The sequence below is a fragment of the Parus major genome, chromosome 3 (genome assembly GCF_001522545.3).
Source record: "Parus major isolate Abel chromosome 3, Parus_major1.1, whole genome shotgun sequence".
Taxonomy (NCBI): domain Eukaryota; kingdom Metazoa; phylum Chordata; class Aves; order Passeriformes; family Paridae; genus Parus; species Parus major.
Window position 1 is genome coordinate 34,889,984 of NC_031770.1, and position 21,278 is coordinate 34,911,261.

At 38.2% G+C, this 21,278-nt stretch overlaps 1 protein-coding gene across 5 annotated transcripts in view; it reads left to right on the forward strand.

Moving 5' to 3' along the window:
• The window catches only part of CRIM1 (cysteine rich transmembrane BMP regulator 1), a 174,767-nt gene that overhangs the window by 24,731 nt on the left and 128,758 nt on the right, over positions 1 to 21,278 (forward strand). The window contains exons 1-2 of one of the 5 annotated variants that reach the window (XM_015621640.3): positions 12,637 to 14,362; positions 14,498 to 14,575. The exons of 3 other annotated variants lie outside the window; for them this stretch is intronic. The gene's annotated coding sequence lies outside the window, so the exon portion shown is untranslated. Of the gene's footprint in view, positions 1 to 12,636; positions 14,363 to 14,497; positions 14,576 to 21,278 lie in introns of those variants that run through there. One more of the 5 variants, XM_015621641.3, reaches the window with a different exon arrangement.

Genomic DNA, 21,278 nt, shown 5'->3' on the forward strand with positions numbered 1-21,278 from the left:
CACCATTGGTTTAGTTCAGGAGGCTGCAGACAGAAGTGTCTGTGTCTGACATAGAGTTTACTCAGTCCTGCATTTCTGAAGCATTTGCCTGTGCATTTATTCCAATAATCTCTGTTTTTCTTCTCAATCCTAGGGACTATTGCTATAAAAACTACTAGCTCATTGGCAAGGGAAAGAGTGCTCTGTTTTCCAGCATAAATCTAGTCTGTCTTTACAGCTTCAGTCCACAAAACTTAGCACTGTGTGATCAAATATGGTTTCGCATCAAGTCACTCACGCACCTCTTTCCATCACCATGGTAGTTCTTACTTGCTTGATATTTTACATAAGTGAAATTCAAATCTGTGGAATATGGAGCAAGAAATAAAATTTACCAAAATCTTACTTTCTCATAAAAGCCCAGTGGAAATCTGTGAATCATTGCTAGGTCTTCAGGACTGGCTCACCTTTGAACACCTTGTGGCATATATTCCCATTTTTTGTTTTTCTCCTTCCTCTTCTTCTTCCCCACCTCTTGAGGGCAAAATTGTCATAGGCTACATACAGATCAGGAACTTTCTAGGGAATGCAAGGATTGCTATGGAGTTGGAGGAAAAACTTGAGAAGGAAAAGGAGACTTGTCAAAAGGATAAGACAACTGTATAGTGTTTGTGATTTTGCTTATGTTTTGGTGCTCTTTTTTTTTTTGTCCTTTTTGTTTTGTAGCATGGTGGCTTGTTTTTCTTTTGCTTAGTGAGGGTTTTTGTTCTTTGGGGTTGGTTTGTTTGTTCTTCTGGACTGAAGCTAAAATACCTCAACCTAACTGTTTTTTACGAAGGTATGTGGAGTAGATACAGATCAGAAGTCCTCATGGTGTTCCAGGGTTGCAAAAGTTTGGCAAGTGGGAGCTGAAACCTAAAGTAACTGTGAGGTATAGCCTAATAAAAATATGACATCACTTCAAGTTTCTGTCAATTTTCCCACAGAAGGAGCATATCTTGAATTAAAATAATGGTTTGTTACCTGGCTGTATCTGTGGGTGGTGTGTTCTCTGAATATGCCTTTGATAAGGTTTCTTCTCTTAAAAATAAATAAAAAACCGGCAAGCTGCTCTGTGTCTTGTAGTCTGGTAGTTTTGGCCCATCCTGACTAAATTGAATGAATTGATACTTCGTTTCTCATCTGTGTTTTGTGTAAACAGAGACTGACCTAGTTTAGGCATTAAAATGCTTCTGGCTTTGAATCCCAAGTGGAAAAGGGGGCTTTAGAGTTTATGGCCTGATAAAAAGGGGGATTTCAGCTGCCTCCTGCCTTAAGGAGTTTATTCCTCTGTGCTTCTCTGTGTCCCTCCTCCTGTTGCCTTGAGGTGGCATGCTGTGTGTCCATGCTGTGACCAGGGGAGGGGACTCCCTTGAGCTATTGGGGCCAACAAAGATTCACTATTGACAAGTTGCGATCCAGACAATCTTGTGAAGAAGTGAGGCTTTTATCATTCTTGCTGCTTTTGTTTCCCAGTCTCTGTTTTTCCCTGTTTCCTGCTTATGATTACTTTCAAGATATATTAGATTTGAACAGTTTCAATGAATGGGTATTTCAACAATTATTCAAAGATATTACCATTCTGCAAGTACTGAATATGGGCAGGTGACTATGAGACTATACAATAGGAAATCCACTTCAGTATGAGGCAGGAGAGAATCTGTGAGAGCTGGAGGACTGATGAAGAGAAGTATACTATTACTATTTGAACAGCTAGAAAAGCTTCAATAGAAACTCTCATCATCTTGAGTGCTACAGAATGCAGTGCTGAAGCCGCAGGGAACCAAGCTTAGTAATTTCAGTGCTAGTGAAACTACATGTTCTTTATCCTGTTCTCAGCTGTCAAATGCTTCCAGTAAAAAAAAAAAAAAAGTAATAATAATATGGTAGATACAGTAATTTGAGGCTCTAGATGCCACTAGGTGGCAGAACCCCTGCATCTATTTTGTGGATTTCTTTCTGTGTCTTGATTTTTCATCTGTCTGTATTGAAAATACTTTTCAGCTATCGTGTAATGAGAATAGACATCAGTGGGGATGTTTACGTGCTATCCTAATTGGGCTCATGTTGGCTGCTGTTGTGGGAAACATGGAGGACTTGCAACGCTCTCTTATCCTTAGACTGCTACCCCTTCTGAGAAGCCTGCTACTCAAAGCAGTTGCTTGCATTTAGTTGCACTTAGATGTCAACACAACGCTTTCCCTTTTTCTTGATTCTGTTGTTAATAGATGAGCAATGAGGAGATGACAGTGACATTTAAGAGGAATGCTTTGTAAAGAGTACAGTGGCAGGAACATGGAGATGGTGAATGGTTCAATCTGTGGTTGAAGGTGTGATTTTTATTTTTTTTTGTGTTGGAAGCTCAGTGTTTTAGAGTGACTCATTTCTATTGGTGAGACCCTTGTAGGTGAGTAGTTATTAGCTGGGAAACAAATGTGTCTTGAAGAATACCCATTTATGGTTCTTTTCAATAAGGTTCCTCTTCTCTTAGTGCCAGTCTTTGATTGCAGTGTGCTTTTCATCCATTCATTGTGGGAGATCATTTTAGCTTCGTTTTGTTGCTGTCTCGACTTACAGAGTAGCTGGGATGGTGACTGAAAACAGTCCAAGAATAAGGTCATTGCCTGCATCTGTATACTAGTAGAGGGCTATGTAGTCGTGGGTGTTGGGGACAGGATAAATTCTGCAATTATGTATGTTTACCTGTTGTATTAACTGGGACACAGCCCTCATCTTGCATTAGGGGGTACAGTGCTACTAAGACAGGAGCATCCGTGTCCTCATGATCTACCATAAGTATGCCATCTCTTTTAATGAAGACATCTGTGAGTGCATGCTTAGTAATGAATCTGATAAATACTGGTTGATGAATCTAAAAGCAGTTTGGGTCTGTTTCTTTTGATGCTGGTTTTCAGGAACATCATGTAGATATTTCAGTTTGGGGGTATTAAAACTGAAGTGTCAGATTTCAAAGCAACTTGATTAGGGTTTTCAAAAGGTATTAGAATCAACCTTTAATCTCTAATTAATCTGTTAATTAGAATTAACACAATGTGATACCTACTCAGCATTTTGTATACACCTGATGCTGTGCTGCATGAGGGCAATTTTATCAGAGGTTTCTGACCACCTGTGAAAAAATATGAAAGGATAACAGCTTACTCCATGTATAAAGTTTATAACTTTATTTTGCTCTTCTGGAATAATCACATGAGTGAGAATCACCTTTTGAATGTACTGTCTTGGAGGAGATGTACAAGTCTTTTATTTCCCAGTAAGTTCAAATAGAAGTTTGCATGCAAATGGCTTTTTCCCACCTCCGTTTTCTTTCAGTGCCCCAGTCAGCTGTGCACAGTCTTCTTTACCTTTTTAGTACATCTGCTGTGCTTACTTCTATCTCTTCTCTAGCTCCCCTGCATCAAATCATTCCTTGCTTCTGATGATCTTCCTGGGCATGCCCACACCTTGTGAATACCTCATTCCTCCTCTGTGAAGCTGCTCTGAACAGCTGAATAAGAAATGCAAGCGCTGTTGCAGCCAGTGTCCAGCTCTGCAGTACCACTTTGGGGATGTGATAGGGATGTTTGTGAACTTGTGCTCTTGGTGGTGCTAGATGTAACTCTCATTCTAATCCAGGCAAAGTGGGTTTGGGTAGGGTTTTTTTTTTTCATTTTTTAAAGGAGGATATTTTGGGCTGTCAGGTGCAGGCAGCGTGGCCTTTCATGAAAAGCTGGCACACGTTTCTGAAGCTTGTTTGTCATTACAGTTCCTTTTAAAACTACCAGTGTTTGTTTGAAGTGTCTTCTTGAATTGTGTACAGAAGTCTTGAAGGACATTCTGTGAAGGAAAGAAAAAGTAAAAAAAAAAAGTAGTTTTTCAGGAAGGTGCTACTTTGGCTCTCAGCCTCTTTGTCATAGAAAGGTAAATTGAAATAACAACCCCAAATACCAAAAACTCATCAGTTTTTAATTTAGATGTATTTTTTAAAAAATGCACTATGCTGACAGAAATGCCTGAAGCATCTTGGTGTTCAGAATTATGCATATAGTTTCTCCTTTGTATCCTGTTCATGTCATCAGCTCTATATAATTTCTACCTACAAACCAATACCATAGAGATCATTCAACAGGCTTTGTGGTGTAACAGCCAGGGGTATTTATGCATAATATGCCTTCAATTCAAAGTTATGCTCAAATATGATGTTTTCCTACATCATACAGTAGAAAAGATGGCATTTCCTCAAAGTTTAAGTTTGGTTGTTATGAATTACATTATGTTTTGGTTTTCCTACTTCTAAGTTGAATTTTAAAAGCTGTATGTAGAAAGCTATCTTCCTTTCAGAAAGGAAATTTGTTGACTCTGTGTTTTCCTGTGTCGTGTTGAAAGCAGCTGATGCTTGGATCATTGCAACTTGAGAGCTCCAACACACAAGATCTGTGTAATGCCTGATGAATCTTGCTACTGTCATTTGAGACAGTATAAACCTAGCATACTAAACTGATGATGAAAGCAAGTTTGTACTGAGCAGATGAGCAGTGATGTCAGGTTGTAACATCCCAATTTTGTTCTCTGGAAATGGTTTCCTGATGAAACTATTGCAGTGAGGTAGAGAGAAAATAAACTCCTTAAGCAGCTTTGGCAGACCTGAGATGCTGAAGAGTTCAGTGTTGGGGAAGGGGGTTACTGAAAGGAAATACAGCAGGCATGTGGAGACACTGAAAATACTACAAGTGCAAAGATAGCTGTGGAGTGTGCATTAAGAACAGCATTATTAGAGATAATGATGTATTTCTGTCCTGTTGATGAGACAGTGACTAATACTGAAGATGCATTCGCCTTTGTGGTAGAGGTCTTGCATGGGATCTTGATGGTTTTTGTTTAGAGAGAGAACTGGAAATCCGTGACAGAAAATATCTTGTGTAACTCATCAGCCTTGGGTTGTGTTAGACCTTGTTTTGAAATATGTGAAACACTGTGCGATATCTGCCGGTGAGATTGGGTGACACTCAAAAAGAGGCTTGGCTTTAAAACAGTTTTGTCCTGGTGTGTAGGGTTGTACTGAGGCTGTATGAGTGCAGTGAGCTTCATTTAGAAATTATTGCGATGATAATGATGAACCTTTTAGCCTTCCTGAAACAAGATGCAGAGAAGACTGACAATGCTTGTTTGAATGTCCAGATTGTGGCTGTGGTTCAAATGAATTTTCTGCTGACTTCTGCGTGAAGAAATTTTATTTCATCCTTGCAGTTCTTTTTTCATTTCACGGTGGATGTAATCGCTAACTGGGATGCAAATGTTTTAATTCTCCAGTGTAGCTTGATGTGGGATATTCTTTTTCTGTTTATTTACGAGGGTGTGTCTGGGGAGTGATGAATTGGTCTGGTGTGTCTTGTGCCACTTAGGGACCTCCGTGACGTTGGGCTGTTGGTTTCAGAGGGCTTCTGTGACTCTGCCTGGCCAAGGACCTAGGCAGTAAGGTTCTCTAGAGATGTCACACTGTGTTAAGTGAATTAGATTTGGACTGTGCAGCCAGTGGCTCTTACCAGCTCCAGCATGATCCTTTTTAGCAGGTGGATTAAGTCTATCAGCTCTGCAGTCCCTGGCTTCCATCAGTCTTGAGCCTGTGGATTCGTTGGCACTGGAAAAGGTAAGTCCCGTAAAAGGGAATTTTCTTTGGAATAAAACCACCCCATCAAACCCAGCATCACTTCCAGTTAGTTTTTGAAGAGGCAATTTTAAGAGTTAGTGCTGTGTATTTAGTCCTTTATTACTAATGCTGCACATGCCAAATTACCATAGCTCCGAGCATAGCTCTCATGTTTCTCAGTGTGACTTCTTGAATCTGACAAAATTTTGCTGGATCCAAGGGGATCACAGAGTGCTCAAGAGTAGTTCTGTGTCTCTTCCTTGTGTGGTCCTGTTTGGACAGGGTGGGAGACAAGTTACAGACTGCAGTTTCTGACCAAGCATCTGCAGAAGCTACCAAAGGATGCTCTCGTTCATCTCGCTCTGCAGTAGTGGGGCTGCAGCTGATCCGAAGAACTGTGCAGGAACAAGTGAGCTGAGCAAGAGCCATGCCTTCCAAATGATTTCAGGCACTCTTCTTGTGTGTGTGTGAAGGTGCTGACCTTCTTTCCAGAAGATTATGGTAGAATTATCTTCTTTCCAAGTGCAGTGAATGGTCATTTAAGACTTGGCAAAAGGAATGTTAAGTGTGCAGATGTTTGATCTGTGGAAAACATTAAGTATCTCTCAGGCCATGTAGCTTTCTCTCTCTTGTTTAGCATTACATCAGTGGATTGGGGTTTTTAATGTCCAAAAATAATGACGTGATTGAGACTTCCACTGTCTGTCGCATAAGAGAATATCTAGATATTTACAGTTTTTACCGTTCCACAGTGAACATTGTGGAAGTAGCGATGACCATTGTCTGAGTCAACTCACCTGCCCCCACTGCAGGTCTTGACCACATAAAAATTCAAATACATTTAAGTTTTTGATTCTAAATCTATAGAGCTTTAAATGGCAGTTAAACAGAGGAAAGAGCATTAAGAAAATAGTAATGGAACAAGAATTTAAAAACTGGGGAAGAGTGATAAATGTTAAAAATGGTTCCTGACTCGCTTTCTAGCCAATAATGAGTTTTTCAGTTTCTGGTCCATTTGAGGCATCTCTGTAGAGGATACTGAATCTGTCTTGCCATATTTCCATCTTTTTTGCTTGGAAAACAGGTGCTGAATCATGAGCGAGTGTTCACTGAAATTATAGTACTAGGGCACTGTAGTTTTACTGCTGAAGCTTCTGATGCTGCAAATATGAATTGTAATCCCTGTTGTAGGTAGCTTGACATGGGAACTTCTTGTTAAGTCAACAAACATGATGGTAACTGACTCCTACTTTTGTCATTCATTTTGCTCTTACAGTTTTCTAACTGTAGTCACTTTTCTTTTCACTTGCTAACATTTGTGTTGACTTTTTCTTAGCTAGTTGAGGGAACTTTATATTCTTACATTTCACTTTATTTACCTCTAGGATTAATATTTTAGGGAGAACTTCATTGTTCCTGATAGTAAAATCCTTTCTCTTCTAGGCAAGACATCCTCCTTCATTCTGTGCTGTATTCCCCAGAAACTATGAAATGTTCCCACTTCAATATTGTGCTAAAATTAAAAATATTATGCTAAAGTTGCTTCTTGATAATTGGATGTGGAAGTACAGGATAAGTTTTTATCACTGTATAATACTTCCATGGTCAAGGGAAAAAAATCTTCAGTATGTTTTTAGATGTTAGTAATGAAAATTTTAAAAATTATATTTTACTAAAAAGAAACCCAAAACAATAAAAAAGATCCTGAAACATCCCAAAATGGGAAAAAAACCCAAAAAAACAGTAGTTGGACACGGTAGGAGAAGCAACAACCACTATCTTTTCCTTTTAGTGTTTTCCCTATTGGAAGAGATGGAATCTAAACTGCATTAATTTTCAGTCTTTTGCTCTCAAATACTCATGTTTAGATTCTCTAGTATTATGCAGCTTGCCTGTGTGCCAGTTAGATTTGATTAAAAAAAAGTCAGCTTCTTTTTTCTTCTTAAACTTCCAAGCTATATAAGAAGCAAGTTACTTTTCCTAGGTCAGGAGACATAAAACAAATATCAAGTGCTTGGAGAGCACTTCCTAACACTTCCTAACATTCAAGTGTGGTGGAAGTTTCTTTAGTTTCCTTCTTCAGCTCATACACAGCCTCATTCTCATGCTTCCACAGCATGCTTGTCCTTTTAACATGAAGAGGAGAAACATAAATGCAGGTACTCAATATTGACTCCTGGCTAGCTATTTTTAATTCTTGTGTGAAGCATTTCTTCCTTAAAATTTATTTATTTTTTTATTTTGGAAATAACTTTATGAATAATTGTAACAGACTGCAGAGTCCTTTAGCTTTTCTAATCACTTTTGGAATATAAAATATTTAATGTGAATATTAAATAAATATCAATTTTTCTCTCTTTGGTGGTTTCCCTCTTCCCTTCCTCCCCACTTTGTGGACAAACTTTTGCCAGTTGTAGTCTTCACCTGTAGTATTTCCACAACTGTTGGAATTCTTTTTACTCTGACATGTTTATACAGACGTAATTATTTTTGTAATTCCACATTCATAACATTCCTATTACAATATGCTCCCATTAGTTCTCAGTTCCCACTATTGATGCTGTTTTATTTAATATTGGGAGTTTCCTAATTGTTTTCTGTTATAACACACCTATGATTTTATTCACTGAAAAGAAATGTATTGGATTTATGTATTTGTATATATAATGTATATGATTTCAGATTATCTGTTCTTATATTCTTGTTAACTGTTATATTGCTGACTGAATTCTAAAATTTGAATTTTAAAAAGTATCTTTTAAATAGTATCTAAAGTCTCACTTAAAAAGGTTAAAAAACAAAAGCACTGTCTGTCCCTTTAAGATTTGGAGAGCAACACCAGAAGATTTTTGGAGTAATACACTATTGTACTCAGCCTCATTCCTGTCTCTGCATTGCCTGCCTGTTGCCTTTTACTTTCAAAGCTGGTGGTACAGGTAAACACTTCAAAGATTGAGGAAGAGGATGCACTTGAGCTCCCTTCAAAGCACTTTAGAGAGGAAGTACAACTGACTCATCAATGAAATTGTCTATACAGCAAATGCTGGTAAGTGTACTAAATGAACTGGAAAAAAATTGTCTATGGTCTTTTAATTTTAGCAGTCCTGTAATAGGACTTCTGTTTAGATGAAATGTATGTTTGCTTTTCAAGTTGAATGATGCTAAGTTAATCATTCTGTCTTTAATACATTTCTTCTCTCATCTTGGATCTAGAGTTGTCCATTTGTTTCAGGCAATACAAGAAGTTACTTTCTCTGACCTGCTACCTGTCTTGACTGGCTTTCTTCCTTACAGTATATTCTCCTGTTCCTTTCACAGGAAGAATATTTCTCAGCAGCATCTCTACTTACCCACATAATTAAAGCAGTATTTTTTTTTTGTGGAGGGGGGAATTGCTTCCTGCAGTATCCATGGGAGTATGTATGAAAGTCTTAGATCTGCACTTAAGTCTTGCTACTTACTTGCTAACTGTGTTAAATGTTTGTTATACTCAAACCATTTTGAATCCTTCTATAATCAGATTTACTTTGTCTCTCTAAGATATGAGGGATACATGATCTGATAATAGGTGAATGTCAACTGATTTAATTGTAACTGCTCTTGCCCACATGCTTAGCTTACTGCAAGTGCAAACTCAAGTTCCTAGATTTAGTTGGAATTTGCATTTGGGATAGAGTGAGCACCCTGTCATTTTTTGTCACCAATTAGCTGATAAGTGCTAATGTTTTAAGACAAGGTAATAGTAACGTGGTTTATATAGCATAATTTGAATTCTTGATATCACTGGAAGTGGAAATTTAAAATTTGACCATCATTATGCATCCTTAATTTCTATTCTCATTGTGTTTGCTTTATACATTAGTGCTGCTCTACATTAAACTTTCGTTTTGTTTCATAAGCCCAAGACAGCCCTTCAGTAATAAAATAGATTTTTGTATTTTCTTTTAGAGAAACTTTCATTGTGATAATTTCCTGGAGAAATTTACACAGGCATTTTCAGATGCTTTGGGTTTTGTTTGCTCTGAATTGATCCTCCCTACCCTTCTTACCCCTAGTACCCCCAAAGTTCCAAATACTCTTTTCCATTAGTTAATTCTGTCATCTCCAGACACCTTCAGATGCATAGTTCTGAGCAGCTTCAGGTGCTAGATGTTTGTTATTAACTGAAAAATTGTATCGAAGTTATGCTTAGACCTGTAATGATTTTATCCCAGTGAGACCTAGAACTTTTGTGCACTTTCATTTTTTCTTTCCTTTTTTGGGGGGAGCTGCATGTAGCAGGTTCCCATCAGTATAGGCTGGAATCCTTGTTCCCCTTCATTGTTTCAAACATATATCTTAATGGCTTAAGAGACTGTGTTTTAAGCAAATCTTTGCCTGATTATCTTAAAAACTTTACTTGTGTTAACAAAAGCAAAAATGCTTTCTGAAATACTAGCTGTCCTCTCTGCTGTACAGCTGTTGCAAACTCTCACAACAGCATTTTGCTTTTCTGGTGCTATCATTCCTAGTAAAGCTTTTCCATATTATAATTACTGATGTAGTTAATAGTGAACTTTGAGAAGCACACAGGCTTTCTGTGACAATTTCTTTATTAAACATTCATAGAAACATCTGTTAACTCCAGTAACGACTGAAGTAAGTGCCATGTATCCAGGTAGTATTTTTGAGCTTAAGGCTCTAAGGGCCTCCCATCACTCCAATTTTATTGATGAGACAGAAGAATACAAGGGACAGAAAATGTAAAGCCATGTATTTGAATACTGAGAGACAGATGCTACTTCACAAAAGTTCTCTTACAAACTGCTTTTGTCCTGAAATGCCTTTCTTCAAGATGTGATGGCAGACAAGCGTCAGTGTTTTTGTTAACCTGCAAAGGGACTGGAAACTGAAACGTGATAAAGGAGGAAATGCAGTGATGCCTATTGATGGGAACTAAAGGAAAACAGGCAGTGGTGTGACCAAGAATTAGATGATTTAGATATAAAAACAGAAGAGAGAAATTAAATAGATGGTAAAGTTGGCAGCTTAAGGTCTGTGTGACCTAAGTCACGCAGTATCAAAGAAGTGAGTATGAAAGAAGAAAGGCAGAGGTGTGATGGTAGCTGGTGTGGTGCACGGGAAGGTCTAGCAATGGAAGTAACAAAAGAAGTAACATAACTGAAAAAGATAACAGGGTGTGTGTAAGTTATGTGCAGTTTTGAGAAGAGGGAAAGGGAGAATATGAAGAAGGCAATAATTAAATAAAAGCCTAGCTCTGTAGCTAGGTGAGGGAGGGTAAGAGTCTTGAGAAGGCTGCAAGATGCTTGAGCTGCTTTGAGAGTGGTTGAGAAGAATGCCTGTCACTGCAAATGGAAGTGTCACTCTTAAGCAAAATTGTCTTACTGGGTGATAAATCACTGACAGGGAAAAGTACAGAAGATACAACTGATCAAAGTGAAGAGTATTAATTCTCTGGGGCAGAAAGGTCAGCTATGGATTTGGAATTTAAGGGCTCTCTTTGCTTTTGATTTTGACAGAAACATGACAACTAACAGAAGTGATACTCCCATTCTGTAAAGTCATTGTAGTGTTAAATACCTGTTGAAGAGCTTTTGGCAGCCTGGTGGTTATCAAATGTGTTCAGAGAGCATTTGATAAGATAGATACTGAGTAGTGGCAAGGTCCAGCCTGTCAGGGTGAAGAACTGCAGTATTGCCCACCAAGCTTGTTTTTTTTTAGGTCAATGGATTGGTGTGAAGAAATGTTCCTTCTGTCATTGTAATTAATTTTATATTGATGGGCAGTGGGTGAGTGGGAGTAGCACTTAAAGCAATGTTAGAAACATTGGTTAGGTGTTTGAAGGTGATTTGAGCACTTCTCTGTAGAGTACCTATTGGGTCAAGATTTTTGATCGCATAGTGTGGGTTAAATCTTCTGTGCCCTGGGGTAATGCTGATCTTCATGCCTAAAGAGACATGTTTTACTAAGCTTTAATGTTTTGGAGGTATTCGCTTCTGACTTCAAACTGGGAGTCTTTAGTTCCTCTTCAGTTATCCGGGCTAATTTCATATGCAAAGGTTCTTCATTTTCATAGGGGTGTTGTGTGTGTTTGAATGGCAGGAAGATTGGGCACACTTCTGTGTTCCTTTTGTTCTTACTCAAGCTTAATGCTTGTTTTGTTCCCCATTTAATATAACTCTTTACTTTCCTTTGCCATGGTTTTTCTGCTTGTATTTTGCTGGTAAAGATTTTATCATAAATTTGACTGAGTGTTTTTTTTAAGCACTGTCTGAAAAATAGAGGCCCAAATAAAAATATCCATCTCTTTTTCTGGAGAAATTAAACTATAACCTTTTCATAGAATCAGAGATTCACCAAATGGTTTGGGTTGGAAAGGACCTTAAAGATCGATTCCAATTCCCTGCTCTAAGCAGGAACGCCTTCCACCATCCAGCCTAGCACTGCACACTTCCAGGGATGGTACATCCACAACCTTCCTGGGCAGCCTGTTCAAATGCCTCATCACTCTTACTGTAAAGAGTTTCTTTCTAATATCTAATCTAAACCTACTCTCAATTTAAGGCCATCCCCCCCTTGTCCTGTCACAACATTCTCTTCTAATTTTTTCCTCTCTATGATGTTTCTTGTAGACACCTTTCAGGTAGGCTGCACTTCGGTCACCCCAAAGCCTTCTCTTTTCCAGACTGAAATTCTCACCAAACCAAATTCTTACAGCCTTTCCTTTAGTATAGGTAGTCCATCCCTCTAATCATCTTTGTATCCCTCCTCTGGACTCAATCTGACAGGTCCATGCCCTTCCTGTGCTGTAGATCCCAGAGCTGGATGCAGTGTTCCAGGTGGGATCTCAGCAGAGCAGAGCAGCAGAATCCCTTCCTTGGCCCTGCTGCCCACAGTGCTTTGGATGCAGCCCAGGACACGTTTGGCTCTCTGGGCTGGGAGCGCCCATGGATGGCTCATCTCCAGCCTCTCATCCACCAGCACCTCCAGATCCTTCTACCCAGGGCTGCTCTCCATCTGTTCATTCCCAGCCTGTGTCGATACCAGGGCTGCCCCAACCCAGGTGCAGCAGCTTGCACTTGCCCTTAATGAACCACATGAGATTCCCATGGGCCTGCTACTCCAGCTAACATTTTGAGCTATCCCTGTGAGTATCCCTCCAGAAATACTCCTTGGCAGTCTGAAAGGAGGAGACTCCATTCCTTTGACGTTTTCACCTTGGTGCTGGGGCATTGTTTAAGCCATGCTTACCTTGAGTGAAGTGAGCTTGACAGGTATCTCAAGTCAGTAATTCTAACAGATGTAACATCATTGATGTGTTGTCTTTATTTGATACACAGGATGTTTACTGTGGTTTAATTTATTTTATCAAATAATGACAACTTTTCTCATTTACTGTTGTTTCTTGTTTCATCCCTCTTTCCTTGGTAGCTGTAGTTCTTGGATGCTCACAACTACACGTAGTATGATGGACAGAGCTAAAATAGAAAAAGTATTTTTTGAGGCTTTTGAGTTATAGAGTGTTTTCTGAAAGTGGTAGTAAAATGTGACTGTCCTTGAAAACCTTATATAATTTGTGGAATCAGTGGGTTAATTTTGATTCTCACCTCCTAAAAGATGGAATTTCAAAACCTTTATTTAGTGAAAGTTTCTTGTAAAGAAAGTTAACATCAAGGGAAGATGAACCTCAAATAGAAAGATGATCTCATTCTTGTTTTTTCTCATCATCTTATGCATCATCACGTCAACCTTTTGTCTGTAGCTAAGCTTTTTATACCTCTAAGTTCCATAAAGATTGAGTTTCAAATGTGATGATGCCAATAACTTTGGCAGCTGAGATGCCTGTCACTTTTACTTTAAAATAAAAGCCACCTTTTTTGATAAAATAGTTGCAATTCTTGTAAAAAGCATGTTAGAAGCATGAAATCTTATGACAACTTTGTCATGTGTCCTCATTTTAGACAGGTAAATTATCTTAAATTAGCTCACACAGTTCCTAAAAACAGTGTTTTGCACTAGTCAATACATTTTATATTCCTCCTCTTCAAAGACTTCTGAGAATTGATAATTTCCCCCCCTCTGTACAAAGATTAGATCAATTTTGCAGATACTTTCATAAATTCCAACAAAAGGAATAGGTAAGTATAACATACTTGTCCAGGCCCTTTTTAAAAAGCTGTGTGTACACAATGCAATCGAGGAATTTACTGATACACATGTACAGACAGAATAGTTTAGTATAGGAGTGATGCATATAATCTTTATGTGATCATTCTCTGCAGGTTGCATTACTAGAGAAGCATAAGTCCTTTCATATCCTCTGTCCTCAAAGGACAGTAGCCAAAACACTGCAGACAGTTGGAGTTTTGTTGCTTAATAGCACATGGTCTTGCCACAGCAAAACCAGTAAGTGTCCATCATAGCAGTAAGTTCTATTCCTGTGTAACTTGCTACACGCCATTAAGCTTCAACAGTTCCCCTAGTGTTTAGATTGCACAGGTTTGAATGCATGCCTCAGGTGTGCATTTGGCCTCTGGTAACTTTATCGCAATCTTTCTTTTCTCTCTGATTTCTTCAGCAGAGATTCCTATGTAAGAAATATGTGGCAGGGGAGAAAGAGGTATCAACAAGCCAATGCTTCTCTCTAGCCTCCTCATGCATCAAGCAACTACTTTCCCTTTTTCTTCTTCATTATGGGTTTGTGATGAGTTTTTTTCTGGATTTTCACATGCAGTTTAGATATCCATAATATGGAGATGTGGCTGAGATAGAAGTGCGCAGGCTGGTACTTCCCTGATGACCTTGATTGACAATTCTTTTGCTTCCTGGTAGGTGGGAGCCGTAACTCTTAGTATAAGGACTCTGTTGTAGGCTGGAGGAAGAGGAAGACTGCAATAAAGAGGATAACTGGTGAGTAACACTTATCCCTCTCCCATAAAAGTCCTCACAATTTATGGAAATTGTTCTGGAAAAAAATGTTTGATTCTGGATGAAAAAGGCCCATTCTTGAGGCTTCCCAGAAAATGTTCTATATTACGTAGTGACGTATCTTAAACTCTCAGAACATCAGAGTAGCTAAGAATAGTTGTTTCAAGTTTTGAGGGTGCAAAGGGCAGTCTCAATATGAAAGGCTTCCGAGTAGCAGGTATTTCCAATGTATTTCTGGATTAAAACTGCTCAAATACAATGTTAGGAAGTGTATTAATTTTTGTTGCAGGTGAACTTTATATTCTTATCTGTCATATAAAAGAGCATGGTTTCCCTGCAAAAGGAATATAGGCATTTCAAAGCTATGTCTGCTCTTTATCTGTACAGCATTTTGATGTTGTAGGCAAACGTATGTTCATTAATTGAATTGCCTCTCATATGTGTTTGGAATTATGTGTTTTATTCTAGTACTCTTAAAATCTTTAAGATTTCTAGGTGATAGTAAAATAGGCTTGAGGGTGGACTACTTGGTGTTTGGATATTGGCATCAGTAAATCCCAGTAAGATGGCAGATGTAACCAGAGGAAAAGTGTAAAAATGACAGCTGTCAATTTTCCTTCTGTACTTCTGCAAAATAAGTGGAGACACTTAAACCAGTATGGTTGCCATTAGTGTAGCCTTGAAAAGCAGGTGACTTCCCAGTGCTTTGTGTTGAAAATGATTCTCAACTTCTTGATGCTGTCTGATGGAAATTACTAGTTTTATATATAGCATCAACATTGCAGGTCTTTTTTGATATTGATTTTCAGTGTAAAGTGCATGAGCATGGTTACTGTGCCACAGCCAGCACTGAAAATTACTGGAGAGATTTCAGGAATTGTTCTGATTGCCCTTGGCCACCTGATAAGTTTCATTAGGTATTAGAAGACAATGATAGCACATGGTAAAAAAAAAATTTGGTCACAGTAAACAAAGAAAGTTTACAGTTCTTTGCAGGTAAATTTTGCTGTATTTTTACAAGTGTAATCACAAAAACAGGTTGTGGAACGCTCATTCATCAAACAGTAGTTGCCACCCTTCTGAGTGGGCAATGAGATGGGGTAAATTTGTGTTTTCAGAATGTAAGTCTCTAGAAAGCCTTGAGAAGGTTTGGTAAGGTAGTTAAGGTAGATAAAGAAATCTGCTTAGGCAAGTAATTTATGTTGCTTGCTGAAATCTTCATGGTGATAAAAAACAAGCTGTGGGCAAAGCAGGAGGACAGATGTGTTACAAATGAGTATCACATGAATTTGCCTTAGGATCTTGAGTATGCAAAGATAAATGGTCCCTTTCTATGGGACAGAATAAAACATTGTTATGAATTAAAATTACTGTCCCTTGCATCTTTCAACAGTACTTTAACAAGAATGGGAAGCATTGGAGAGACACACTAGGTTTGTTACTGGGCTTTTTGTTAAATATGTAAACATAAACAAATCCTGAAGTCTTTACAAATGTCAAACTTTTGCTTGACCTCCAATTACATGGAAGCATTGCCTTCAAAGAGTTTTACTTTTAAAAAAATCAGTTGATGATTCATAATTTAATACTTCCCTTGGTTTTGTTGTCATCAACTTTGCAAACTAGAGTTATTTTTGGCAACATTATCTTGCTGTCATAGATTTCTACCCTTCATGCCTTGAAAGCATATTAGTGCCTTAAAATCATATTAGCGCCTTAAAACCATATTAGTGCTTGATCAGACTTTCTTAACTTCAGCTAGTCTGGTAGCTCAGCAAGTATAGAAAGACAGAATACATGAAGTTTTCTGTAAGTGTGGCAGGGTTCCTCCTAAGCCCTTTAAAACAGATATTCTTTCTGCTTCAATTTCTTAATCTGAGAAACTGCTATGTATCTCTGTGAGCTTAATAAAATTAGAGGGTGCTTGTGTATTTTAGTATCTCTAAACCAAGGCAGTTGAGGCTAAAGGGCTAGGCTTGCTGTGCTCAGAAGATAAATGGAGTTATCCCACAGTTGATTTTAGTGGACAGTTATATTTTACTGAGGTTATTGGAGCTGAAAAGAAAATAGTGAATTAGTACTGAGAACTTACTGGCATCTTCTTGGATCTATTAAAAGTCGTAAGTATTTAACTTTTACCCTCTTCCAGATGTCTTGAAGGAAAAATACTTTGGCTACACATGTCAAATAAAAGGTGTATTAAAGGGTTGGCACATATGTCTTTAGCCCTTAGTTTGCTGTAAATTACACAGTGACCCTTCCACGAACAGTTTGTCTCTTGCACTGATGCTACTGGGAGAATGTCCATTAGGAGATCTGGCTGTAAACAGCATTGATTTCTGCTTTGTTATATCTAGTTACTACCCATGCCATTTTACTGCTTCTGATTGGGAGCAAAGGGCTTGATAGTCAGCTGCAAGGAGAAGCAAACAGATTCAATGCAAGACAGGTCCTTTTTTTTTACTTTCTCACTTTTCTTAGAAAACATGAGAAGTCTGTCCAATTGCTTTCTTCCCTCTTCTTACTCCTCTGAGTTGTTCAGAAAATTGTAGTGGTAACATTCTTGCAGGTTTCTGTGCAGCTTTTATTTCCCATTCCACTTGTTCCCATACAACTTGGAAAAGTGGCATTTCCCCACTCTGGCAACAGCTGATTTTCCTTCTCAAAGGAATTATATGGATATAATGAATAACTTCTACTTATGTGTGAAATTCCCATATGGAGATGATCAAAAGACATTAACTACAAAATAGTGTATGATGTGATGTGGAAGTGCCATAGTTGCTGGTACTCCATTGCATGCACAGGGAACCATTAGCAATCTGACTAACAATTGATAGCTTATAGGTGATTATAGCTAATGGCGGTTGTTATAGATTATGCATGGACCTTAAAGGAAAAAAAAAAAAAATACTCCAAGACCAGAAATTGTTTCAAATATTTATCCTAGTTAGAGTAAGGGAGAAAAGACAACTAGAAAGAAAATTAGTTAGGAAAAACTTGTCTTTTTAAATCTTAAAAATCTTGACTCAAAGATGAACGGTTTTTCAGAAAGCAGTAGAAAATGATTGGTGAGTAATATGGAATAAGAAATACTGCAGTATGATATAAAAAAAGAAAAAAAAAAACCACAAGAAAACAACCCTGAAGTCTTAAGTGATGAAGCATGCAGCCAACTTCCTTAGAAAGAGGAAATGCCCACTGTAACCTAGTACATTGGGCTGAAATGGTGTTTGTTCAAGAAAAATCTCACACACAACCCAGAAGATTGTTTAGAGCCAAGAAGTAAATGTAACTGAAGTAACATTTAGAAAGTGTGATGTTTGCAGGCTGCTTTCCACTCAGACAGATTTGGTGTTTGACCACACTTCCGTGAAGCACGTTTTCCATGTGTTGAACTGGAGTGGTGCTTGCTGCAATTTGTGACTCTGTTGTACTTCCCTACTGGGCATCCTGCTGAAGAGTGGTGTGCTGCTTTCTTTGTAGCTGCAGTCAGGCACTTTGAGCCAGCAGTTAGAGCACTGCCAGGAAGGGGTCACCTGCTGTCATCAGGGCTGCAGTCACCGTGCTTTGAGGCTGGCAGTCTACCCTGTTATTCACTCACCTTGCATTCCACCTGTCCAGTCAATTTCTCCCTTTGGTTGCAGAGGTATTACAGGGGACCCGTGTTCAAAGCTTCATTAAAGTCAAGGTAAATGACATCCACTGCTTTCCCCTCATCCACCAAACCAGTCTTTTTGTTGTAGACAGTGATGAGGTGTAATTCCAACAATGGTGGCCATTCTGAATCACTTATTTCATGTACCCAGAAGTAGCTTCCACAGTGACTAGTTCCATATTATTCTTCTGTATGCAAGAATTCTGTAAGTCCATTTTACCCTTAGATGTCTCTAACTTTCTCAGTCCTGATATAGTCCTTAATCCTCATGAAAGTGCAGTGGCAGAGAGCCAGGAAGGCTGAAAATAGACCTTATCAGTAAAGGCTGAGGCAGTGGAGGCATAGAGTAAATCAGCCTTCCCCATATATTTTTACTGCTAGATATTCCTTCCATTAGGTAGCTGCTCTTGATTTCCTTAATCTTCTTTTTGCTGTCATTGTAGCCTTCAGAAATCCCTGTGGTTCTTACCCCCACTACCAGTTTCAAGTAAAGCTTTGGTTTTCTTAACGTCATCTTGGCGTGTCTGAGAAATTGTCTCTGAGTAGCTCAACTCCACATACACTTTATTTTCAGTTTATATAAATTACTCAGGAAGTGTTTGGGGAAGGTTGGGTTTACTTAAACTGTTCATGGACTTTAGTTATTGCATACTGAATATATGAGCTGGTCTACACTGTAGACTGAGAAAAACTTGACCCTTTTCTACAAGGACAGCAAATTTTAATAAATATTTGCAGCAGTGGGGTTAGCTATCTTTCAGGTACACAACAAGAAGGAAAGAGGCTTTTTCTAAAACTCAGGATTAAAATTTCAGTGAAAAGCATTATTGTAGTCTGTCTTGGCTCCCAAGATATTATGATACATTGTCTTCCTTGATGACATTGTACAGAGAAAAATATTAAAGCTTGAAGTACGCTTAAGAGCTCTAGAATGGCAGCATTTGATAAATTTTATCAATAAAACAAACAAAAGGCCAGATGATGAGCATTTGGGAGTTACTTAGTACCAGTCCTAATTTAATTGCTTTTGGCATTGACAAGAAATTTGTCCTATGCCAGTATATGTGAAAATCTGTAAAAGAAAATGCCAATAGTTGCCTATAAGTTTAAGTGTCTTTTCATGCTTTTCTAGTAAATTAAAGCATTCAGAAAGTTCTAATAATTGTTTTGAACAGAAAATGTGCTATACATGATGAAGGCAAGCAAGATAGTGATGTTGTGCCTGGATGTGTGACTAATAAACACCACAGGGCAGGGCAGCACTTCCCACAGTCAGTTGCTCAGCAAAAGGTTCAGATTAAAGCATTTTTGTGAGGCCTCTCCCGTGGAGATTTACCACCTCGTGTGCCCACTTGAGGGAAGAATTCTGTGCTTTTTAGCTCTTCTTCCCTTTGATTTTTTGCACTGACTTGGTGATCTGTAGTCTCCTCGTTGTTTTCATAGGCTATAATTTGCTGCAACAATTCTTCATACTTCAAGAAGATGATGGGAGCTGTATAGGTGGTTCATGAGTCATATAATGTTAAGCAAGATAGGAAAGAAGGGTGGCAAAAACAGTGAGTTTGTTTTTATAATGTTGGTGATTATTCACTTTGCTCTTCAGGAATGCTGAGTAATTAACGCTTGCTTAACACAGACTTATTAATATAATAAAGCAGGACTTCAATTGCACCAGAAGCTGAAATAGAGGTATTGGAGAGCAGCATAAGTATAATAAAGGGCAAATGCTAGATGCTGGAATGTTGAATGCTGGTGTACCAGCATACTGGGATACTGTGTCGTGTTAAAAGAGTAGATTTTTGTATTGCAATCAGTTCTGGAAGTGGTAGGAGATGTATTAATGCTTCCACATGATTGAGTTGTGCAAGAAGTAAAGCATATCATATGTGTCCAGTGAAACCAGGAGTTACTGACCATGCTGCTTATATTTTTGGAGGGAGGCAAAAGAGAAAGAAACTTGAAACCATTATGGAGGGGAGGGGAGACTAAAAACTGATTATATAATGAACAATGTAATGGATGAAATTCTGTTGGGATACAGCTGGAAGGGCATACTGTAATTAGGTCATCTGATGACCTGGAATAAAAGATCTTCCCTGAACCTCTGCTTTAAGTCAAGGTTTTCATCTTCCTTCACTAGTTTTTCCTCTTTCCCAATATATATACATGGCATCTATTCATATTGAGATTTCATAAATAGGCATTTTAGGTCTGGTAAATTGTAATTGTTACTTCACATATCTTCTACATTTTATAATCAGTCTCTTGTAGCAATCTCTGCACAGAGAAGTAAATGAAGGTTTTTGCAGTTTCAGAGCTCCCTGTTTTTAAAGCAAGCATGTTTCAATGTGTTTATCAGTCATATTTTTAGGATGTGAAAGAACAGTTTATGCCGTTTAAAACATTCTGGCTTGGCCTGTAGCATAATCAGATCTAGCAGTAGCTTACAGGAAAATAACATTCTGGAAACTGCATCATTCAAGGAAATCTGGCACTTTATTTTTACTATATCCTTAAAATTTAGTTTTTCATGCAATTGCATTGCTCATTAATTATAAATTCCTACTTCTCTGATTTCTTAAGAAGAGCTCTTAAGATTTTAATTGAGAGTTCATCATCTTAAAATCATACTCCAATTCTTAGTTTCTAAATTTTTGGAAGAATATTTATTAATGGAAGGAGAAATATTTTCAGCACCAAGTTGGAACATTTTTGAGAGGACAAGCCAAGACACAATGGAGAAAATGCTTAATACTCATTTTAAGGATTCTTTTGTTAAGTTGCAAATTGTGTCAGGCTTAACCTTGTGCTGCAGTGCAAATATGGAGAGTATAGTGTTGCCTGTAGCAGGTTTAACTCTGAAATAGTAGAAATTAATGAAACCCAGGCACCTGCTTCTTGGATATTACTCTAAAAGAAGGGGAGTTCTTATATTTGGAGTAGTAGTTCCAGTGGGGTTATTAATTATGCCTCATCTCCTACATAATTTTAGTTGGTAGAATTCAGCATACTCTCAGGTATTTTGGC